This window comes from Amblyraja radiata, unplaced genomic scaffold (genome assembly GCF_010909765.2).
Source record: "Amblyraja radiata isolate CabotCenter1 unplaced genomic scaffold, sAmbRad1.1.pri scaffold_709_ctg1, whole genome shotgun sequence".
Lineage (NCBI taxonomy): Eukaryota > Metazoa > Chordata > Chondrichthyes > Rajiformes > Rajidae > Amblyraja > Amblyraja radiata.
The window spans coordinates 26,151-48,580 of NW_022630727.1; the positions used below are offsets into that span (position 1 = coordinate 26,151).

General features: G+C 48.2%; 1 long non-coding RNA gene across 1 annotated transcript; it reads left to right on the forward strand.

Moving 5' to 3' along the window:
• Positions 1-10,077: 10,077 nt before the first annotated feature.
• Positions 10,078-11,088, forward strand: LOC116970301. The gene is made up of 2 exons (XR_004411097.1): positions 10,078-10,261; positions 10,834-11,088. It is a non-coding gene; the product is annotated as an uncharacterized LOC116970301 (long non-coding RNA).
• The last annotated feature ends 11,342 nt before the right edge of the window (positions 11,089-22,430 follow it).

The window sequence follows — 22,430 nt, forward strand, 5'->3', positions numbered from 1 at the left end:
AAGACAGACACGAAAAGTGCTGGAGTAATTCAGTGGGACTGACAGCATCTGTGGAGAGAAGAAATGGGTGATGTTTTGGGTCGAGACCCTTCTTTGGTTTAGTTTAGTTAGGAGATTCAGCGCGGAAACAGGTCTTTCGACCCACTGAGTCCGCGCCAACCACCGATCACCCCGTACACTAGCACTATCCTATGCACATTAGGGACAATTTAACAATTTTGCAGAGGCCGATTAATCTACAACCCTGAACGTCTTTGAAATGTTGGAGGAAACTGGAGCACCCACGCAGGACAAGTAAAAACCCACGCAGGACAAGGGGAGAACGCACAAACTACACACAGACAGCACCCGTGGTCAGGATCGAGCCCGGGTCTCTGGCTGTAAGGTAGCAGCTGTACCGCTACGCCACTGTGCTGCCATAAACGTGCCCAATATGTGCTTGTAATGTCCTGTTTGCCAGCTTGTTGACACTCTGTGTTCCCCTCCTGCAGGGTTTAGGAGCCGTTGCTGTGGACGGAGAGACGGGGACGTGAGCGACCATGGAGGGCGGGGAGGGCGCCCAGGGTGTCGGTGAGCCCTACATCTGCTCGGTGTGTGGGCTGAGCTTTGATGGGCTGGCGGCAGTGGAGGACCACATGATGGTGCACAACAAGGGGAAGCGTTATGCGTGCGATGTGTGTGGCAAGGCCTGGCAGCACCCGAGCCAGCTGGAGACCCACCGGCAGGTGCACACGCAAGAACGCCACTTCGACTGTTCCAAATGCGACAAGAGCTTCAAGACGGCACAGGAACTGAAGGACCATCGACGGGTGCATTGGGGCGAGTTGCTCTATGACTGCTCCACCTGTGGCATGAGCTTTGTCCAGTTGTCGGTGCTACAGCGGCACCAGCGGGTGCACAGCAGTGAACGACCCTTCACCTGCTCCGACTGCGGGAAAGGCTTCAAGTCATCGCCAGACCTGAAGGTGCACAGGCTCCTGCACACCGGGGAGCGGCCCTACACCTGCAGCGAGTGCGGCAAGGGTTTCACCCGCTCCAACAGCCTGCTGAGGCACGAGCGCACCCACACCGGCGAGCGCCCCTACACCTGCGCGCAGTGCGGCAAGAGCTACACACGCTCCAGCAACCTGCTGGAGCACCAGCACACCCACGCCGGCAAGCGCCCCTACACCTGCGCCCAGTGCGGCAAGAGCTACATCCACTCCACCAGCCTGCTGGAGCACCAGCGCACCCACACTGGGGAGCACCCCTACACCTGCGCCCAGTGCGGCAAGGGCTTCAGCCGCCCCTCCAGCCTGTTGCAGCACCAGCGGGTGCACGCCGCTGACCGTCCCGTCCCCAGCCCGGTGTGTGGAGAGCGCTTTGCCACTGCATCCCACGCCCCGTCTCACTAGCGTGTGCATACCAGTGGCCATCCCTACGACTGCCCGTACTGTGGTAAGGCATTTGTCAGCTCGCAGGGGGTTGCAGCAGCACCAGCGGGCCCACGCTGGCGAGCGGCAAGTGTTTCAAGAGCACAAGGGGGCTGCGGGCGCACCAGCCGGTACACACCAGAGAGAGAACCTTTGTGTGCGCTGAGTGCCAAGAGTTTCACACGCATGTCCAGCCTGTGGCAGCACCGGCGTACCCACAGTGGTGAGTCACCCTTCCCCTGTGTTAAGGGCTTCACCAGTCTTGACCACCTGCTGGAGCACCGGCGAGTCCACACCGGCCAGCGCCCCTTCACCTGCCCGCTCTGTGGCAAGGCCTTTGCCTGCTCCTCCAGCCTGCTGGCACACCGCAACAAGGATAGGTGCTGTTTAGGTAGACACAAAATGCTGGAAGGAATGGGTAACGTTTCGGGTCGATAGCCTTCTTCAGTCTCGACCCAAAACCTCACCCATTCCTTCTCTCATGAGATGCTGCCTGTCCCGCTGAGTTATTCCAGCATTTGGTGTCCTTTTGTGTAAACCAGCATTTGCAGTTCCTTGTTTTTAAACCATTCTGGTTAATCATCTCTGCTCCTTCCCCAAAGCCTGCTCATCAGTCCTGTAATGGAGTGACTAGCAATACTCCAAATGCTACCTGACCAATGTACCTTAAAGCTGCACATATACATTCCTCTCTCCTTATCTCACACCCTTTTATCATATTTTCTCTCGCCTCAGTCACTCACTTCACTCATCTGCCGATCACCCCCTCATCTGTCAACATAGCGTCAGTCTGAAGAAGGGTCCCGACCCGAAATGTTATCTATCCATGTTCTCCACAGATGCTGCCTGAACCGCTGAGTTACTCCTGCACACTGTGAAATGCCACCTATCCATGTTCTCCACAAATGCTGCCAGACCCGCTGAGTTACTGTCGCACTTTGTGTTAGAATCATACAGTGTGGAAACAGGCCCTTCGACCCAATTTGCCCACACCTACCAACATGTCCCAGCTACACTAGTCCCACCTGCCTGTTTTTGGTCCATATACCTCTAAACTTGTCCTATCCCATGTATCTATCTAACTGTTTCTTAAACGTAGGGATAGTCCCAGCCTCAACTACCTACTCTGGCAGTTTGTTCCCTACACCCACCACCCTTTGTGTGAAAAGGATCCCCCTCAGATTCCTATTAAATCTTTTCCCCTTCACCTTGAACCCATGTCCTCTGGTCATCGATTCCCCCACTCCGGGCAAGAGATTCTGTGCATCTAACTAAATTGTGTTCTATGCAAGATTCCAGCATCTGCAGTTTCTTGAGTCTCCCTCACCTCTACCCACCTATCACTTCTGAAGAAGGTTCTCAATCTGAAACGTCACCCATTTCTTCTTTCTGGAGATGCTGCCTGTCCTGCTGAGTTACCGCAGCATTTTGTGTCCACCTATCACTTGCCAGGCTTTGTCCAGCCCCCATCTCTCTTTTCCAGCTTCCTGCCCCACCCTCTCCAATCAGTCTGAGGAAGCGTCCTGACTCAAAATGTCGTCTGTCCATTCCCTCTAAAGCGGTGGAGGAACTTGTTGTACTTCGTGGTCCGGTATCTGTTATACCATTGTTATGACTCTGGAATGATGGCAAGTTCATGTATTTAGGGGTTTGAAGCTGAGCATAAATCAAGGCTTTGTTTATTTCACGGCCATCTGGAACCAGAGTGCCCCACCCATATTAAGTCATTCCCACATATACATGTTGCTACGTGGGCAAACCAAGTAGTCCTTGTGATATAACAAAATAGTCCTTGCAATATCACAACACTTGTCTTGCATCAAATAAAAAATATGGTTAATAAACAAAACTCTACACACAATCAGTCTGAAGAAGGGTTTCGGCCCGAAACGTCGCCTGTTTCCTTCGCTCCATAGATGCTGCTGCACCCGCTGAGTTTCTCCAGCATTTTTGTGTACCTTCTACACACAATTGCTTTTTATAAAAACTAAAATTCTTCATTAATGATTATCAACAGTAACGTGCAGGTTTCTTACTAACACGTCCTGAACGTGTCATGTATTCTCCATCAGCAGTATGTGCCGGTTGTTCCTCCTCTTTATATTTGGTCTTGCAATGGGGTCCACAACCTGGTTGCTCCAGTGGAGGAACATCTCTCAACTGCACTCGATTCCGTCTTAATCTATTTCCATTTGGAGTTTCAATTATGTAAGATCTTGATTGGGGTTTGTCACAGATCGTTCTCACTTCTGCTGGTATCCAGTCATGAGTTGCTTGATCCAGAACCCGGACCTTCTGTCCAATGTGTAATGGTTTCAAGTTTTGTCTCTTGACCGAAGTATCAAAATGCGCCTTCATTCGCTGCCTGCGCTCTTCAAGTCACTCAAAGTTCCTCTGCCCTTGGTATGTCTTGTCCGTGTCGAGGTTAGTGGCTAGAGGTGTCCGTATCTGTCTTCCAAACATCATCTCTGCTGGTGACGGTAACTTGGAATCAATCGGTGTAGCACGCAAGTTGAGTAAAGCTGCTGCTGTACTCTGTTCCGTTGTCAAGGACTTCTTGATGACGGATTTCACCGTTCGTACCATTCTCTCAACAAGTCCATTCGACTGAGGGTACCTAGGTGAGGACGTCGTCTGGGTGATTCCCCATTGCTTGCACTTGAACAAGTTCTCCAACAAACGTCGGAGATTTCCGTCGGTGCTCCTAGGAGGCCAAATGTTGCAGTCACCATATTAGCAGCCATGGCACGCGTGGTGCTTGTCAACTTATGCACCACCGGAAACTTGGAATGGTAATCTACCATAACAAGATATTGTATCTTGTCAAGTTCAAACTTATCCATTGTTATTTTGGTCCAAGGTGTGACTGGTATCTCGTGTGGTATGAGTGTTTCCCTCGTTTGGTCTGGCATGTGCTTCTGGCACTGACTACACCTTTGTACACGGTCATCAATGTGACGGTTCATGTTGAGCCAATAGATCATTTGTCTTGCTAGAAGTCTAGTCTTTTCGATGCCCTGCATGAAGTTGATGCCAGGATATCCTGCCTCATTGACTCGGGAATGATTATTTGCCTTCCTTTGAACATGGCCCCATTCGTCTCGTAAAGGCCAGTAGGGCCATAGGTCAGCAGGTATCTCCTGTCGCTGGCCATCCGGAATGAATGTACTGCATGACCATATGCAGTATAGCGTCACAACGACTTTCTGTCTGCAGCTCCTCTTTTGAGTTTGCCGAAGTTCATCAAGTCGATGTCTAGTGTGTCTTTGACATTGTCGAAGAAGATGCTCTCAACACATACATCGAGATCTATGCTCTCTATCTTCTGCGGGTTGGGCAGTCTGCTGAGAGTGTCAGCAACGATCATCTCTGCCCTAGGTCTGTGCTCTATGGTGAAGTTGTATCCTTGCACCTTGATGAGCATCCGCTGCAGTCAGAGTGGGGCACTTGTGAGTGGTTTGCCGCAGATAGTGAACCTTGATGACATCCGCTGCAGTCGGGGTGGGGGACTTGTGAGTGGTTTGCCACAGATAGTGACAAGAGGCACTTTAAAATCTCGCCCAAATAGATACGTATGAAACATTGTGATTCCAAAGACTAAGGCAAGTTCAATATTGCAGTAGCTGGACTGGCATGAAGACAGAGCTTTCGAAGCGTATGCAACAGGCCGTCCTTCCTGCGAAAGGCATGCTCCTACTTTCAATAACGCATCTACCTCGACGGTGACGGTAGCATCTGGGCGATAGTACTGGAGTACAGATTCCTCTTGTATGCTGCCCTTCAGGTCGCAGAACACCATCTGGTAGTCTTCTTGCCACAAGAATGGGACATCTTTCATCAGTAAATCCCTCAAGATAGCGGCCTGGTCAGCATAGTTTGGGATGTAGGGTGACAAAAAATTAATCATCCCCAGGAACCATTGCAGATCTTCTTTGTCCTGCGGTGTTGGCATCATGTGAATGTTCTTCATGTTACAAGGAGCTGGTCTGATGCCTGTGTCTGAATAGACTGACCCGAAGAAGTTGATGAACTTGACCTTCACTACGCACTTTGAACTGTTGAAAAATAGTCCTTCCTGGGACGCTGTCTCCAACAGCTTCTTCAGATTACCGGCATGTTCTTGTTCCGTGGATCCCACTACGACAATATCATCTGCAATGCAGATGCATCCAGAACCCTGCTCTATGATTGTGTCCATACGTCGCTGGAATATATCCTGGCTCATGGACAAGCCGAAAGGTAACCTTCTGTTGCAATACCTGCCAAAAGGTGTCCGGAACGTGGTAAGTTCCTGGCTTGCCTCATCAAGTCGGACGGACCAATAGCCCGCTTTTGCATCAAGTTTGGTGAAGGATTTCCCATTGGCAAAAGCTGGATTGATTTTTTCAAGGGTTTGGATCTTGTGTGGGCAACGTTTGAGACTTGCATTGAAACGTTTTGGGTCTAGGCATACCCTGCTTGATCCGTCTTTCTTAACGGAGGTTGTTATTAAACTGCACCAGTCCGTATGGTGAGTTATTTTTCTGATGATTCCATCATCCTCCATTTTATCCAATTCAGCCAGCAACTCGTCTCTGATATGGACACTGCATTTCCTTGGTGCATATATGTGTGGTGTGGCCTTCTCCTTGAGATGAAGGGTTGCTGGCTCCTTGAAGTTGCCAATCTTGTCGAACTAATTAGGCCATCTCTTCACTAGGTCTCCCACTGAGTTGAAACTGTCTTGCTCCTTCCGAGCGTTTGATGGGTGCTCTTCTGTTCCCATGGCATATATCGTGAAGACCTGAAGCTGCTTGATACCCGGGAGGCCAATGAAAGCGGGTCCTGCCACGTCCACCACGAATAATTCTTGAGTACACCACCCTGGTATCTGCATGAAATGGATATAGTTCCAAGACAAAGGATTTCTGTCCCGTTATATGCCATCAGTTGGACTTTGCATGGTCGTAGGTACTGCTTATATTTGTCACGTGGATACATGTCTCGTATGACCCGAAGGGGAAGGGTATTTCCTCCAGCTCTGGTGTCTATCTTCACCTTCAGTCGACATTGCCCCTTCATCGATGGGCATATGATGTTCAACACTGCAAATGCCTCGTTGCCTATTGGAGGCATCCTGTCCAGACTTGAAATGGTGATGGTATTGAAAAACTTATTAGATCCTTCATTTTGACTGTCGCAGTACAATGCATAACCTCCTTGGGACTGTTGCCGTACCTCGTCAACCTGTTTGTATTTGCCACTTGACAATTTAGATGGGCATATATTATTCTTCTTAGACCTACAACAACTTGCCCAATGCCCTCTCTTGCCACACTTCTTACATGTGTCGCGATACGCTGGGCATTGCTTGTGCTTGTGAAACAAAGCACATTGGCCACACGGGTTTTGTCTCCTTATCTTGCGGCTTTTGCTTCGTTGTCCCTCTTGTCTTGACTGCATCTATATTGCAAGACCTGGGCTCTAAATCTGCAATGCATTGTCTGCCTGCCGCAATGGCCTCATACTGCCTGCCTAATGTAAACGCCTCTGGAATGGTGTATCCCACATGCTTCTGTAGAAGCTCTCACTGTAAACCTTCATAGGGCGTTGACGCGATTATCAACAATGATTCTTTCATTGAGCTCGGGATCAGTGAAGTTACATTGGAAACCCTTTTTTTCGGCACCGGGTCACTAATTGATCGAGCAATTCATCCAGTTTCTGGCGATACCGCATCAACTCCAACCTGTAGACTCTGAAATTTACCTTTGTCCTCAGGTGGCCCTCAAAGAATGTCCATATCTCCTCTCGCTTGTTTTGATTCTCTTTGCTCAGACCTACCTAACGCATTCAAATGACGGAGTCCTTCTACTCCTAAAGCAAGTTTTATCTTTGTTGCCTGCTTAGAATGTGATTTCCAAGTCTTGCAGTCACAATTTCATCCTCTGCTTGATCAAGGAGAACTCATTGGCAATGTCCAGCACTTGCCAGTTCATTTCAGGTAACCGAGTCATGTTACTTGCCATATACGGCGTAAAGACGGTAACCTGAAATATTAAATTTGGATTCAAAACAAACGTATTACAGAGAGCAATGGTGGATGGCTGTTTGTCAGGTTGGAGGCCGGTGACTAGTGGGGTACCTCAGGGATCTGTGTTGGGTCCACTGTTGTTTGTCATATACATCAATGATCTGCATGATGGTATGGTAAATTGGATTAGTAAGTATGCAGATGATACTAAAATAGGTGTTGTGGATGATGAAGTAGATTTTCAAAGTCTACAGAGAGATTTAGGCCATTTGGAAGAGTGGGCTGAAAGATGGCAGATGGAGTTTAATGCTAACAAGTGTGAGGTGCTACATCTTGGTAGTACAAATCAAAATAGGATGTACATGGTAAATGGTAGCGAATTGAGGAATGCAATTGAACAGTGGGATCTAGGAATAACTGTGCATAATTCCCTGAAGGTGGAATCTCATGTAGATAGGGTGGTAAAGAAAGCTTTTGGTGTGCTGGCCTTTATAAATCAGAGCATTGAGTATAGAAGTTGGGATGTAATGTTAAAATTGTACAAGGCATTGGTGAGGCAATTCTGGAGTATGGTGTACAATTTTGGTCGCCAAATTATAGGAAATATGTCAACAAAATAGAGAGAGTACAGAGGAGATTTACTAGAATGTTGCCTGGGTTTCAGCACCTGAGTTACAGAGAAAGGTTGAACAAGTTAGGTCTTTATTCTTTGGAGCGCAGAAGGTTAAGGGGGGACTTGATAGAGGTCTTTAAAATTATGAGAGGGATAGACAGAGTTGACGTGGATAAGCTTTTCCCACTGAGAGTAGGAAAGATTCAAACAAGGGGACATGACTTGAGAATTAAGGGACAGAAGTTTAGGGGTAACATGCGGGGGAACCTCTACTCAGAGAGTGGTAGCTGTGTGGAATGAGCTTCCAGTGGAAGTGGTGGAGGCAGGTTCGATTTTATCATTTAAAAATAAATTGGATAAGTATATGGACGGGAAAGGAATGGAGGGTTATGGTCTGAGTGCAGGTAGATGGGACTAGGTGAAAGTAAGTGTTCATCACGGACTAGAAGGGCCGAGATGGCCTGTTTCCGTGCTGTAATTGTTATATGGTTATATGGTTACACACCTCTTGCTATCGTTATTACTATATATGAGCTTATATATGAGCTTCAAATTCAAACACTAATTGTATTTTGTTACTAGTTGCCAGTATTTGCCAAATCTTACTAAATCATGTACAATTATCCACTTTTAATATCATATGTAAGCTTGCACACAAATGATTAAGCTTTAAGCCTTACGCACAAATTACCATTTTTTTCTGTTTCACACACGGCTTGCGCAATCTTAAGGGGGTCCTTCAAGTTTCATACTTCAGTACATTTTATCAAGTTAGAATTCAAAACATCATTAAATCTGAGATTTCTAAGGTCCCTTGTTTATGTCTTCCTTGGTAACAGTCGTTTTCAGTACGGCTTATCTCGAATAGCCTTCTGCTTATCTCAAGACCGTTTTCCTTACACAGCTTTTTCAATACTGCCTCTGCAGCTTTTGCTATTTTCAATACTGCTTCTGCAGCTTTTAACTTTAAAGCTCTTAGGTTTTAAAGAAAAAACATCCTTTCGGCTTGCTTCGTCTCCGTGAGCGTTCGGTCTCACCGGTCGCCGCGCCCCTGTGTGTGCCCGGTCTCTCCGGTCGCTGCGCCTTCGTGTGCGTCTGGTCGCTCCGCCTTCCGAACGCGGGCCTGCCCAGGGCTGGAGACCGAACGCTCACGGAGACGAAGCAAGCCGAAAGGAAGTGGGCCTTCACTCACCACCCTCAGCTGCTTGAAGTGTCCCGTCAATAGCTCCAACCAGGTATTTATATGTGTAGTGGCCCTGTCGAGATGCATTCCTGGCATTCTTTACTGAGCTGGAAAGCGTCCATTTTTCTAGGGCTTTCTTTTTTCTGTTTCTTTCTTGGGCTAAATCACACAAACCACTGCCACCATGTTGTACGTTATCTGTTATACCATTGTAATGACTCTGGAATGACCACAAGTACACATATTTAGGGGTTTGAAGCTGAGCATAAATCAAGGCTCTGTTTATTTACGCGGGCAAACAAAGTAGTCCGTGTGATATAACAAAGTAGTCCTTGCAATATCAGAACAGAACTCAGTGGCTTCGGCCGCATCTACAGAGGGAAGGGAATCTAAGGCGACCACTCCCACCTCTCCTTTCCACCCCCCACACCAAGCAGTCTGACGAAGGGTCCTGACCTAGAATGTTGCCTGTCCATGCTCGCCAGGTGCAAGTTACTCCAGGAGATTGTGTCTCTTTTTGTAAACCAGCACCTGCTGTTCCTTGTATCTAGACTGGGTGTGCAGTTCACCCTACACTTGCGCTCGGTCTGCCAAGGCCTGCTGGATCTCCCAGTTGCCAACCATTTTAACTCTCCTTCCCACGCCCACACTGATCTTTCTGTCCTAGGCCTCCTGCATTGCCAGAGTGAGGTAACACGGAAACTGGAGGAACAGCACCTCATAGCTTACAGCCCAATGACATGAACATTGAATTCTCCAAATTAAGGAGACGTTCCCCCCCCCCCCCCCACTCCTAATCAAGTCCTGGAGTCTGTACAGACCCATCTCTTTTATCCAGCTTTCTCCCCCAACTCCATCAGTTCAAAGAAGGGTCCAGACCCGACACGTCACCTGTCCATTTCCCTCCAAAGTGCCGATATAACACAGCCGTGGTGGGAAACGGATGGAGAAGTGTTCCCAATATAAGCCCTCCTTGCCCTGTCGAGAATGCTGTGTCCATTCTTGGGATGGGATGCAAGGTCCGAGCTGACCACTCATGAGTGAGTAGGTGGGTGAGTGAGCGGGTGGGTGGGTGAGTGAGCGGGTGGGTGAGTGAGTGAGTGAGCGGGTGGGTGGGTGAGTGAGCGGGTGGGTGGGTGAGTGAGCGGGAATGTGGGTGAGTGAGTGAGTGTGGGTGAGTGAGTGAGTGTGGGTGAGTGAGTGAGTGTGGGTGAGTGAGTGTGGGTGAGTGATTGGGGGTGTGTGTGTGTGTGTGAGTGAGTGTGTGAAGCCCCAGAGCTGCGCGAGTGTCAGGGTGAGTTGGTGCCGGTCCAGCACCTCTGTAAAAATACATGATTACCCTCTTTTTCTTTACTTGCTTGATAATTATATTTACTGATAATTAGTGTGTGCAACATATTATTAAATTAAGTATTATATGTACTGGCTCTACACTGGGATGTTGTGATAGGCTATAATCTTGTTTGACCCACTTGGGAGACTAGCTTGCCCCCCCCCCCCCCCCCCCAATCAGAACCTGAAATGAAGCCCCTGTTTGACAGCACCGGCACCTAAAAAATTTGCGCTCGCCGTGTCCATTCTTGGGATGGGATGCAAGGTTCAAGCTGACCAGTCATCAATAGCCCCCCACTCGTGGGCCATCTCTTCGTCATTCCTCTGCCTTCGCACTGGCAAAAGGCGTCAGGATTAATCCCGAGTCACCGCTTCCCGTTCCCCGGTCGTTACCCCTCAGCTACGAACGGTGGGATCTCGTTCTCCGCTCTTGGACGTCCGCAAGACTCTGGCTGTGATCAACAAGGACTTTTGCTCGTAACCTGCTGGAGCCAAGTTGTATTCCAATGAAATAAATGTGTTTTTTTTAAGCCCCCAAATAATCAGTGTCTTCCCATGATACTCTTTCCTCTATATATGTATTTAAAAAAAAAACAATAATGCTAACTGATCGTGCACAATTGTGATGGATTGCCTTCAAGGGCAGGGCAGGGGCATTCCCTGAGGGATTCAGGGGGGAGGTTTGAAGATGCTTCTTCTGTGTTTTTTTTCTTCTCCTCAGTTGTCTGGGGAGGAATGCTTTGGGTGCTTTGGCTTGAAGTTGAAAGGCACTACTTGGTGCAAATGGTGGTTTGGGTGCTTAGGCTTGAAGTTGAAAGGCACTACTTGCTGCAAATTGTGGTTTGGGTGCTTTGGCTTGAAGTTGAAAGGCACTACTTACTGCAAATGGTGGTTTGAGTGCCTTGGCTTGAAGTTAAAAGGCACTACTTACTGCAAATATAACCGTATAACCATATAACAATTACAGCACGGAAACAGGCCATCTCGACCCTTCTAATCCGTGCCGAACACGTATTCTCCCCTAGTCCCATACACCTGCGTTCAGACCATAACCCTCCATTCCTTTCCCGTCCATATAACTATCCAATTTATTTTTAAATGATAAAAACGAACCTGCCTCCACCACCTTCACTGGAAGCTCATTCCACACAGCCACCACTCTCTGAGTAAAGAAGTTCCCCCTCATGTTACCCCTAAAGTTCTGTCCCTTAATTCTCAAGTCATGTCCCCTTGTTTGAATCTTTCCTACTCTCAGTGGGAAAAGCTTATCCACGTCAACTCTGTCTATCCCTCTCATCATTTTAAAGACCTCTATCAAGTCCCACCTTAACCTTCTGCGCTCCAAAGAATAAAGCCCTAACTTGTTCAACCTTTCTCTGTAACTTAGTTGCTGAAACCCAGGCAACATTCTAGTAAATCTCCTCTGTACTCTCTATTTTGTTGACATCCTTCCTATAATTAGGCGACCAAAATTGTACACCATACTCCAAAATTGGCCTCACCAATGCCTTGTACAATTTTAACATTACACCCCAACTTCTATACTCAATGCTCTGATTTATAAAGGCCAGCACACCAAAAGCTTTCTTTACCACCCTACAGGGAACTGTGATTCCACCTTCAGGGAACTGTGCACAGTTATTCCTAGATCCCTCTGTTCAACTGCATTCCTCAATTCACTACCATTTAACATGCACGTCCTATTTTGATTTGTCCTGCCAAGATGTGGCACCTCACACTTATCAGCAATAAACTGCATCTGCCATCTTTCAGTCCACTCTTCCAAATGGCCTTAATCTCTCTGTAGACTTTGAAAATCTACTTCATTATCCACAACACCACCTATCTTAGTATCATCTGCATACTTACTAATCCAATTTACCACACCATCATTCAGATCATTGATGTACATGACAAACAACAGTGGACCCAACACAGATCCCTGTGGCACCCCACTAGTCACTGGCCTCCAACCTGACAAACAACCATCCACCATTACTCTGGCATCTCCCATTCAGCCACTGTTGAATCCATCTTGCTACTCTACCATTAATACCCAACCATTGAACCTTCTTAACCAACCTTCCGTGAGGAACCTTGCCAAAGGCCTTACTGAAGTCCATATATACAACATCCACTGCTTTACCCTCATCAATTTCCCGAGTAACCTCTTCAAAAAATTCAAGAAGATTAGTCAAACATGACCTTCCAGGCACAAATCCATGTTGACTGTTCCTAATCAGACCCTGTTTATCCAGATGCTTATATATATTATCTCTAAGTATCCTTTCTGTAGATGTCTTTAGACGTGGTCCTTAATCCTTCACTAAGTCTTTATTACGACACTACATCCACACGTCCCAGCACTGACCACAACTGGTCTACCACGTACTGGAACCAAGAGAGGGAGGGTGCATGCAGATACTACAGTTATACTACCTAAGGTGGGAGTGTCAAATGGTAATGAGGCAGCTACATATTTGGTTGCATGCATAACCACCTACATCCTTTCCCGTAGAATAAACAGCAGCAGGGTAATTATACAAGCCTGCAACATAGTAACAGCATCATTTAATCAAACAGCACAATATTAAGCAAAGTCGCCATACCGATCAGGGGGCCGGACAACTCTACCTGAGCGGGTCCGTACAGCACCCTCACCCTCACTCCCCTCCCCCAAAGAGAAAGGCAGAGGCGGAGAACAACGTGGGGACTGCGGATCAGACAGAAAAACAGGAGACTGGCCAGAAACCGGTGGACTGCTAGATGGCGACTGCCGAGGCGGATAAGAAGAAGAAGAAGAAGCATCAGTAGGAGAAAGACGTGGAGGAGACGTGCCAGCCGGGGAGGCGAAACTCGGAGGCACCGTTAGAGGCACGGTAGGGGCACCAACAACAACAGGACTAGGTGGCACAATCCGAGGAGGAGAGTCGAGCCACAGAGAGGGAGGCTCCGGGAATGGAAGCGGGGGCGCAGGCTCCCGGACAGCTAACAGATGTTGGCGACTGCGATGGTACACAGTGCCCTCGTAGTCTACTAAATAGGAACGGGGTGAGTCCGCCACTCCTACTACAGTGGCAAGCTTGGAAAACCCGGTAGGTGACTGCAAACTGACAACCTGACCCGTCGTGAGGGGGGGGAGGGGGCGGCAAGACTTGTCGTGGGACCGGCGCTGGATTTCGTGGCATTGAGAAATACGGCGGTGGACCGTATCAGGGTGGCGTACCACCGGCACAAGCGACTGTTGAGCGATCGGCATTGGCGGCCGGAGGACACGGGACATGAGCCGCTGAGCAGGTGAACCCAAAACACCGTCTCTAGACACATTTCGCAAATTTAACAGTCCCTGATAAAAATCGCAGTTTGACAAGCGAGACTGCTCTAGCAACGTCTTCGCGCTGCGCACAGCACGTTCAGCCAGTCCGTTACTCAGGGAATTCAGGGCTGCTAGTAAAGTGAGTAAAGTTCCATTTCGTAGCGAAGGCAGCAAATTCGGCGCTAGTAAATTGACGGCCGTTGTCAGTCTGGAGCTTGACTGGGGAACCAAAGACAGCAAAATGACGTCGCAGCTTGCCGATGACCATCTCCGATGTGATGGTGGGAAGAAGGTCCACTTCAAACCAGGATGAATACGAGTCCACCAACACCAGGTAGTGCTTCCCACGCCACTCAAAAATATCTGCAGCCAGTGAAGACCAGGGCATGTCGGGGGCCGGCTGCTGCAACAGGGGCAGCCGCTGCTGGTGAGGGGCCATGGAGTTGCACTCGGAGCACACCGCCACTCGAGCCTTGATATACTTGGCCATGGCAGGCCAATAGTACTGCCCTTGAGCATGAGCAACGGTAGCGTCAGCGCCCGGATGCCCCAAATGAGCAGCAGAGTAGTAAGCATCATAGAGTGAGGCAGGGATCACCACCTTGTGACCTTTCACGACGATACCCTCCCGAACCACAAGCTCATCCCGAACCAGGAAGAAGGGGCGCACGGCAGCAGGCAGAGAGGCAAGCTTGCAGGGCCACCCGCGCAGAATGACAGCAGCCAGCTGTTGCAAGTCAGGGTCGGCAGCAGTGTGCTCGAGCAGGCACCGCAGCTGCTTTGAAGGAACAAAATTCACATTCAGCACGTGCAGGTCCTCCTGCTCGTATGGATGCTGGGCACAGGAGGACTGAGGTGCCCTCGACAGAGCATCGGCAACATGCATCTCGGTACCCCTCCTATACACAATGTTGAAATCGAACCGCTGTAGCTGTAGCATCATCCGCTGCAGACGGGCCGGGGCAGCATGAATAGGTTTGTTTAATATCGTAACCAGCGGCTGGTGGTCTGTTTCCACCGTGAACCGAACCCCAAAGAGAAAGTCCCGGAACTTAGAGCACGCAAACACCACAGCAAGGAGCTCCTTCTCAATTTGGGCATACCTTTGCTCAGTGTCCGTCATGGTACGAGAGGCAAACGAGACAGGCTGCAGAGAATCTCCATCACATAGTTGCATGCAGGCTGCACCGAGACCAAAACTAGAGGCACCGCAGGTCACTACAATTGGTAGTTGGAGATCGAAAAACCGGAGAACCGGAGTGCTGACCAGCATTTTTTTCAAAGTGTCAAACGACTGTTGGTGCTGCGGACTCCACGACCAGGCAACATCCTTCTTTGTCAGGAGGCGCAGCGGCGCACTGAGCTCACTTAGACACGGAACAAATTTACCCAGATAATTTACCATACCGAGAAACCGCTGCAGGCCAGCGACATCAACAGGTGCAGGGAACTCGGAGATGGCAGCAGTTTTTGTTGGGTCAGGCTTCAGGCCACGAGAGGTAAAGATGTGGCCGATATACGACACTTCAGACAACCGGAACCTACAATTGGACGGGTTCAGCTTGAGGTTTATCTGGCGAGCCCGGTCGAGGACCCGTCGGAGATTTCGGTCGTGTTACGTGACATCCCGACCATACACGAGGATATCATCGACAATGATGGAACATGGCAGCCCGGCAAACAATTGCTCCATGGAGCGCTGGAAGACTTCGCTCGCCGAGCTTATCCCAAAAGGCATTCTTAAAAACTTGTACATCCCAAATGGCGTTGCAAAAGCTGTCAAGTCAGTTGACTCCCTGTGCAGTGGAACCTGCCAAAAGGAACTCCTAGCATCGAGAACTGAGAATACGGTGGCTTGACCAATCCGTATGTCATTCTTCCCTTTTTTTATAGTGGCAACCATCGTAGACACCCAGCTAGTGGGCTTACTGATAGCTTCTAGCACCCCCAAGTTTACCATGTTGTCCAGCATTGCTTTAACTTTGTCTTTCATCGCGAAAGAGACCCTATGAGGCGGACGGCACACAGGAGTTATGGAGGAGTCAGTAGTAATTTTATATACAAGCGGCAGCTTACCGAGCTGATCATCGAAGTGGTCGGTATTCAGAGACAGGGTCCAGCACCACCCTCACCTCATGGACTGTGCTGTCGAAAGCAACCAGACCCAGATCCTGGCATGCTTGATTGCTCAGCAGAGGCACACAATCACAATCCAACACAAAAAAAGACAGGTCACGAGATGTTTTCTGTAGCTTGCAGTGGAAAGTTACCCTCCCCACAGGTGTCGGCTCCTCCCCTCCGTACGCTCGGAGCACAGAGCGGTCTGCAGTCAAACTTTCATTAGACCTTATCTGGTGGAAGAGTGATGTTGATATTACGCTGACCTTGGCACCAGTGTCCAATTTCGCAGTGAAGGTCTTGTCATTAACAGTAACAAGCACCGATGGGTCGGGGAGTCGAGTCTGGTTGTGCAGCAGAGCGTAAACACTGGCATCCCCCATAGAGATGCTGGAGTCTGACTCGGGGGCTGACTCCTCAATGTACTGAGAATCAAGGACACTTTCAATCCTCTGGAGATTGTGTAACACCTGGCGAGGAGGCTGAGCGACGTTCCCATGGGAACGACAGACCGCTGCAAAGTGGTTCTGTTTTCTGCAATAGTTGCAGGCTTTTCCATAAGCAGGGCACAGAGACTGTGGCAAATGTCCATACCCACAATTGGGGCACTTCCTGGCACTCTGAGGGTGAGGGGCAGGAGCTGGGCGAGGCTGTGGTTTAAAACTGTTCGGTGGCCGCCGCCGCACAGACAGAGCAGCCATGCTAACGGCACGGTTCCCAGATCCTCTCTCCCCACGAAACGGAGTAACAACCTCAGCAATGCGACAAGCATGCACAGCTTCGTTCAACGTGAGGTCAGGCCTCCATAATAAATTAGCCCGCAACTTCTGGTCTAACATGCCAGTAACTAACATGTCCCGCGTGAGCTGGTCACACAACTCACCAAAACGACAGCGCTGAGCTAGATAGCAGAGGTCGGCAATGAAACATTCCACAGGTTCCTCAGGCTGTTGCTTGCGAGAAAAAAACCGAGCCCGCTCCAAAATGCGGTTCGAGGGAAGGTCACAAATTTCAGTAAACTTCCTCAACAGACACACCGGGTCGTCAGGAGACTCGGCTGGCTCAGCAATCTGGTCATCTTCGCCCAGGACTGCTGGACTGTACACAAACGACTTAGCCCGCCTCATGGCATCAGGCCCAGCAAGGTTCAATAGCAGTGATGCTTTGACAGCAGCAGGGTCATTACGGTGTGCAATATTCACATAATGGGTGTAGTCCATGACGAACATGTCCCATCGCTCCGCGATGTCGGCGTCAAAGACTAACGGGGAAGGCTTGCAACAAGACGAAGCCATCACTCCACACACACTCAAAAGGCAAAATAAAACCCGATATACGAGAGGTGCAGATTATCCCGCTTCCGACACCATGTAGATGTCTTTAGACGTGGTCCTTAATCCTTCACTAAGTCTTTATTAAGACACTACATCCACACGTCCCAGCACTGAACACAACTGGTCTACCACGTACTGGAACCAAGAGAGGGAGGGTGCATGCAGATACTACAGTTATACTACCTAAGGTGGGAGTGTCAAATGGTAATGAGGCAGCTACATATTTGGTTGCATGCATAACCACCTACACTTTCCATTAATTTGCCCACCACTGACGTCAAACTAACAGGTCTATAATTGCTAGGTTTACTCTTAGACCCCTTTTTAAACAATGGAACAACATGCGCAGTACGCCAATCCTCCGGCACTATTCCCGTTTCTAATGACATTTGAAATATTTCTGTCATAGACCCTGCTATTTCTACACTAACTTCCCTCAATGTCCTAGGGAATATCCTGTCCAGACCTGGAGACTTATCCACTTTTATATTTCTCAAAAGTGTCAGTACATCCTCTTCTTTGATCCTCATAGTTTCCATAGCTACTCTACTTGTTTCCCTTACCTCACATAATTCAATATCCTTCTCCTTGGTGAATACCGAAGAAAAGAAATTGTTCAATATCTCCCCCATCTCTTTTGGCTCTGCAGATAGCTGTCCACTCTGACTCTCTAATGGGCCAACTTTATCCCTCGTTATCCTTTTGCTATTAATATAGCTGTAGAAACCCTTTGGATTTACTTTCACCTTACTTGCCAGAGCAACCTCATATCTTCTTTTAGTTTTTCTAATTTATTTCTTAAGATTCTTTTTACATTCTTTATATTCCTCAAGCACCTCATTTACTCCATGCTGCCTATAATTATTGTAGACCTCTCTCTTTTTCCGAACCAAGTGTCCAATTTCCCTTGAAAACCATGGCTCTTTCCAATTTTTACTATTTCCTTTCAACCGAACAGGGACATAAAGATTCTGTACTCTTAAAATGTCACCTTTAAATGTCTTCCATTTCTCTTCCACATCTTTCCCATAAAACAAACTGTCCCAATTTACTCCTTTTAAATCCATTCGCATCTCCTCAAAGTTAGCCTTTCTCCAATCAAAAATCTCAACCTTAGGTCCAGTTCTGACCCTCTCCATAATTATATTGAAACTAATGGTATTGTGATCACTGGTCCCGAACTGTTCCCCAACGCATACCTCTGCCACCTGACCCGTCTCATTTCCTAACAGGAGGTCCAGCACCGCCCCTTCTCTAGTAGGTACTTCTATGTATTGCTGCAAAAAACTATCCTGCACACATTTTACAAACTCCAACCCATCCAGCCCATTTACAGAATGTGTTTCCCAGTCTATGTGTGGAAAATTGAAATCTCCCACAATCACTACCTTGTGCTTATTACTAATATCTGCAATCTCCTTACATATTTGCTCTTCCAATTCTCGCTCCCCATTGGCAGTCTATAATAAGTGTTGCTACCCCTTTCCCATTCCTCAGTTCCACCCAAATAGCCTCCCTAGACGAGCCCTCTAATCCTGCTAAAGCACTGCTGTAATATCTTCCCTGATAAGCAATGCAACACCTCCACCTCTTGCCCCTCCAATTCTATCACACCTGAAGCAACGAAATCCTGGAATATTTAGTTTCCAATCACAGCCCTCCTGCAACCATGTTTCACTGATCACCACAACATCGTACTTCCAGGTGTCAGTCCCGGCTCTAAGTTCATCCACCTTTCTTACAATGCTCCTAGCATTAAAATATACACATTTAAGAAACCCACCATCTCTTATTCTCTGTTTATTTTCTTTTTCTTCTCTCTCCCCTACATTTTGGGTCAGAGTGCTACCATTCTCTGCCTCCTGCCTTACACACTGACTGCTAGCTTTCCCAATTCGAGTCCCTCCCCCCAACCATACTAGTTTAAAGTCTCCCCAGTAGCCTTTGCAAATCTCCCCGCCAGGATATTGGTCCCCCTCGAGTTCAAGTGCAACCCGTCCTTTCTGTACAGGTCGCACCTTCCCCAAAAGAGGTCCCAATGATCCAGAAACTTGAATCCATACCCACTGCACCAGTTCCTCATCCACGCATTTATTCTCCACCTCGCTCCATTCCTACTCTCACTGTCGCGTGGCACAGGCAGTAATCCTGAGATTGTTACCTTTGTAGTCCTTCTCCTTAACTCTCTACCTATCTCCCTAAATTCTTCTTTCAGGACCTCTTCTCTTTTTTTACCTATGTCGTTGGCACCTATATGTACCACAACCTCAGGCTCCTCTCCCTCCCATTTCAGGATTTCTTGGACATGTTCAGACACATCCCTGACCCTGGCACCAGGGAGGCAAACTACCATCCGGGTCTCCTGTCTACGTCCACAGAATCACCTATCCGACCCCCTGACTATAGAGTCCCCTATTACAATTGCCCTCCTCTTCTTTTCTTTTTCCTTACCCTTCTGAGCAACAGGACCGGTCTTTGTGCCAGAGGCCCGGCCGCTGTCGCTGCTCCCAGGTAGGCTGACTCCCCCACCCTTACTCAAACAAGAGTATTTATTTTCAAGGTGTACAGTCATCGGGGTAATCACCAGTCCCTGCCTCTGCCCATTGCCCTTCCTAACTGTGACCCAGTTTTCTGTCTCCCGTGGTCTTGGAGTGACCACCTCCCTGTAACTCCTTTCTATGACCTCCTCGCTCTCCCTGAGCAGACAGAGGTCATCGAGTTGCTGCTCCAGGTTCCTAACACGGTCCCTTTGGAGCCCCATCTCGACGCACCTGGCGCAAATGGTGGTTTGGGTGCTTTGGCTTGAAGTTAAGAGGCACTACTTACTGCAAATGGTGGTTTGGGTGCTTTGGCTTGAAGTTAAAAGGCATTACTGCAAATCGTGATGGCGAGAGCAGGAACAGGGAGATACGGGACCTGAATGTGTGGCTAAGGAATTGGTGCACGGGGCTGGGATTTAGATTCTTAGATCACTGGGATCTGTTTTGGAGTAAGGGGGAACTGTACAAAAGGGACGGATTGCATCTTAACAGGTGGAGGACCAGCATTCTGGCAGGCAGGTTAGCCACTGCTACACGGGTAGTTTTAAACTGAATAAGGGGGATGGGGTGTCAAATGGAATAGTCGAGGATGGAGTTAAAGGGAAAGGGTTTCTTAAATGTGTGAGCGGAGAGACAGAGGGGTGTAAAATGAGGGTAGAAGCAATAGGTAGCAAGGTGAAAAGTAAAAGTGGCAGGCAGCCAAATCCAGGAAAAAAATCAAATAGGGCTACTTTTCAACGTAATTGTATAAGGGGTAAGAGTGTCGTAAAAACAAGCCTGAAGGCTTTGTGTCTCAATGCAAGGAGCATTCGTAATAAGGTGGATGAGTTGAATGTGCAGATAGCTATTAATGACTATGATATAGTTGGGATCACGGAGACAGGGCCCCAGGGTGACCAAGGCTGGGAGCTGAACATCCAGGGATATTCAATATTCAGGAGGGATAGACAGAAAGGAAAAGGAGGTGGTGTAGCGTTGCTGGTTAGAGAGGAGATAAACACAATAGAAAGGAAGGACATTAGCTTGGAGGATGTGAAATCGATATGGGTAGAGGTGCGAAACACTAAAGGGCAGAAAACGCTAGTGGGAGTTGTGTACAGGCCACCTAACAGTAGTAGTAGTAGTAGTAGTGGAGTTGGGGATGGCATCAAACAGTAAATTAGAAATGCATGCAACAAAGGTAAAACAGTTATAATGGGTGACATCAATCTACATATAGATTGGGGGAATCAAATTGGCAGGGGTGCTGAGGAAAAGGATTTCTTGGAATGTATGCGGGATAGTTTTCTAAACCTACATGTAGAGGAACCAACCAGAGAGCAGGCTATTCTCTACTGGGTATTGAGTAATGAGGAAGGGTTAGTTAGCAGTCTTGTTTTGCGTGGCCCCTTGGGCAACAGTGACCATAATATGGTTGAGTTCTTCATTAGGATGGAGAGTGACATAGTTAATTCAGAAACAAGGGTTCTGAACTTAAGGTAACTTTGAGGGTATGAGACGTGAATTGGCCAAGATAGACTGGCAATTGATTCTTACAGGGTTGACGGTGGATATGCAATGGAAGGCATTTAAAGACTGCATGGATGAACTACAACAAATGTTCATCCCAGTTTGGCAAAAGAATAAATCAGGGAAGGTAGTGCATCCTTGGATAACAAGGGAAATCAGGGATAGTATCAAAACAAAAGATGAAGCATACAAAAGATGAAGCTAGAAAAAGCAGCCTACCAGAGGACTGGGAGAAATTCTGAGTCCAGCAGAGGAGGATAAAGGTCATAATTAGGAAAGAGAAAATAGATTATGAAAGAAAACTGGCAGGGAACATAAAAACTGACTGCAAAAGTTTTTATAGATATGTGAAGAGAAAAAGATTAGTTAAAACAAATGTTGGTCCCTTGCAGTCAGAAACAGGTGAATTGATCATTGGAAGCAAGGACATGGCAGACCAATTGAATAACTACTTTGGTTCTGTCTTCACTAAGGAAGACATACATTATCTGCCGGAAAATGCAGGGGACCCGGGGTCAAATGAGATGGAGGAACTGAGTGAAACCCAGGTTAGCCGGGAAGTGGTGTTAGGTAAATTGAATGGATTAAAGGCCGATAAATCCCCAGGGCCAGATAGGCTGCATCCCAGAGTACTTAAGGAAATAGCCCCAGAAATAGTGGATGCATACGACACTTCTCCATCCGTTTTTCTCACCACGGATGGCTCACCTGCTGAGTTCTACCGGCACTTTGGAGGGGAATGGACAGGTGATGTGTCGGGTCTGGACCCTTCTTTGGACTGATGGAGTCGGGGGAGAAAGCTGGAAGAAAGGCAATGAGTTGGGACAGACTCCAGGACTTGATTAGGAGGGGGGAGTTTCCTTAATCTGGAGAATTCAATGTTCATGTCATTGGGCTGTAAGCTATGACGTGCTGTTACTCCAGTTTGCATGTCACCTCACTCTGGCAATGGAGGAGGCCCAGGACAGAAACATCATTGTGGAAGTAGGAAGAGGAGTTAAATTGGTTGGCAACCGGGAGATCCAGCTGGCCTTGGAGGACCGAGAGCACGTGTAGGGTG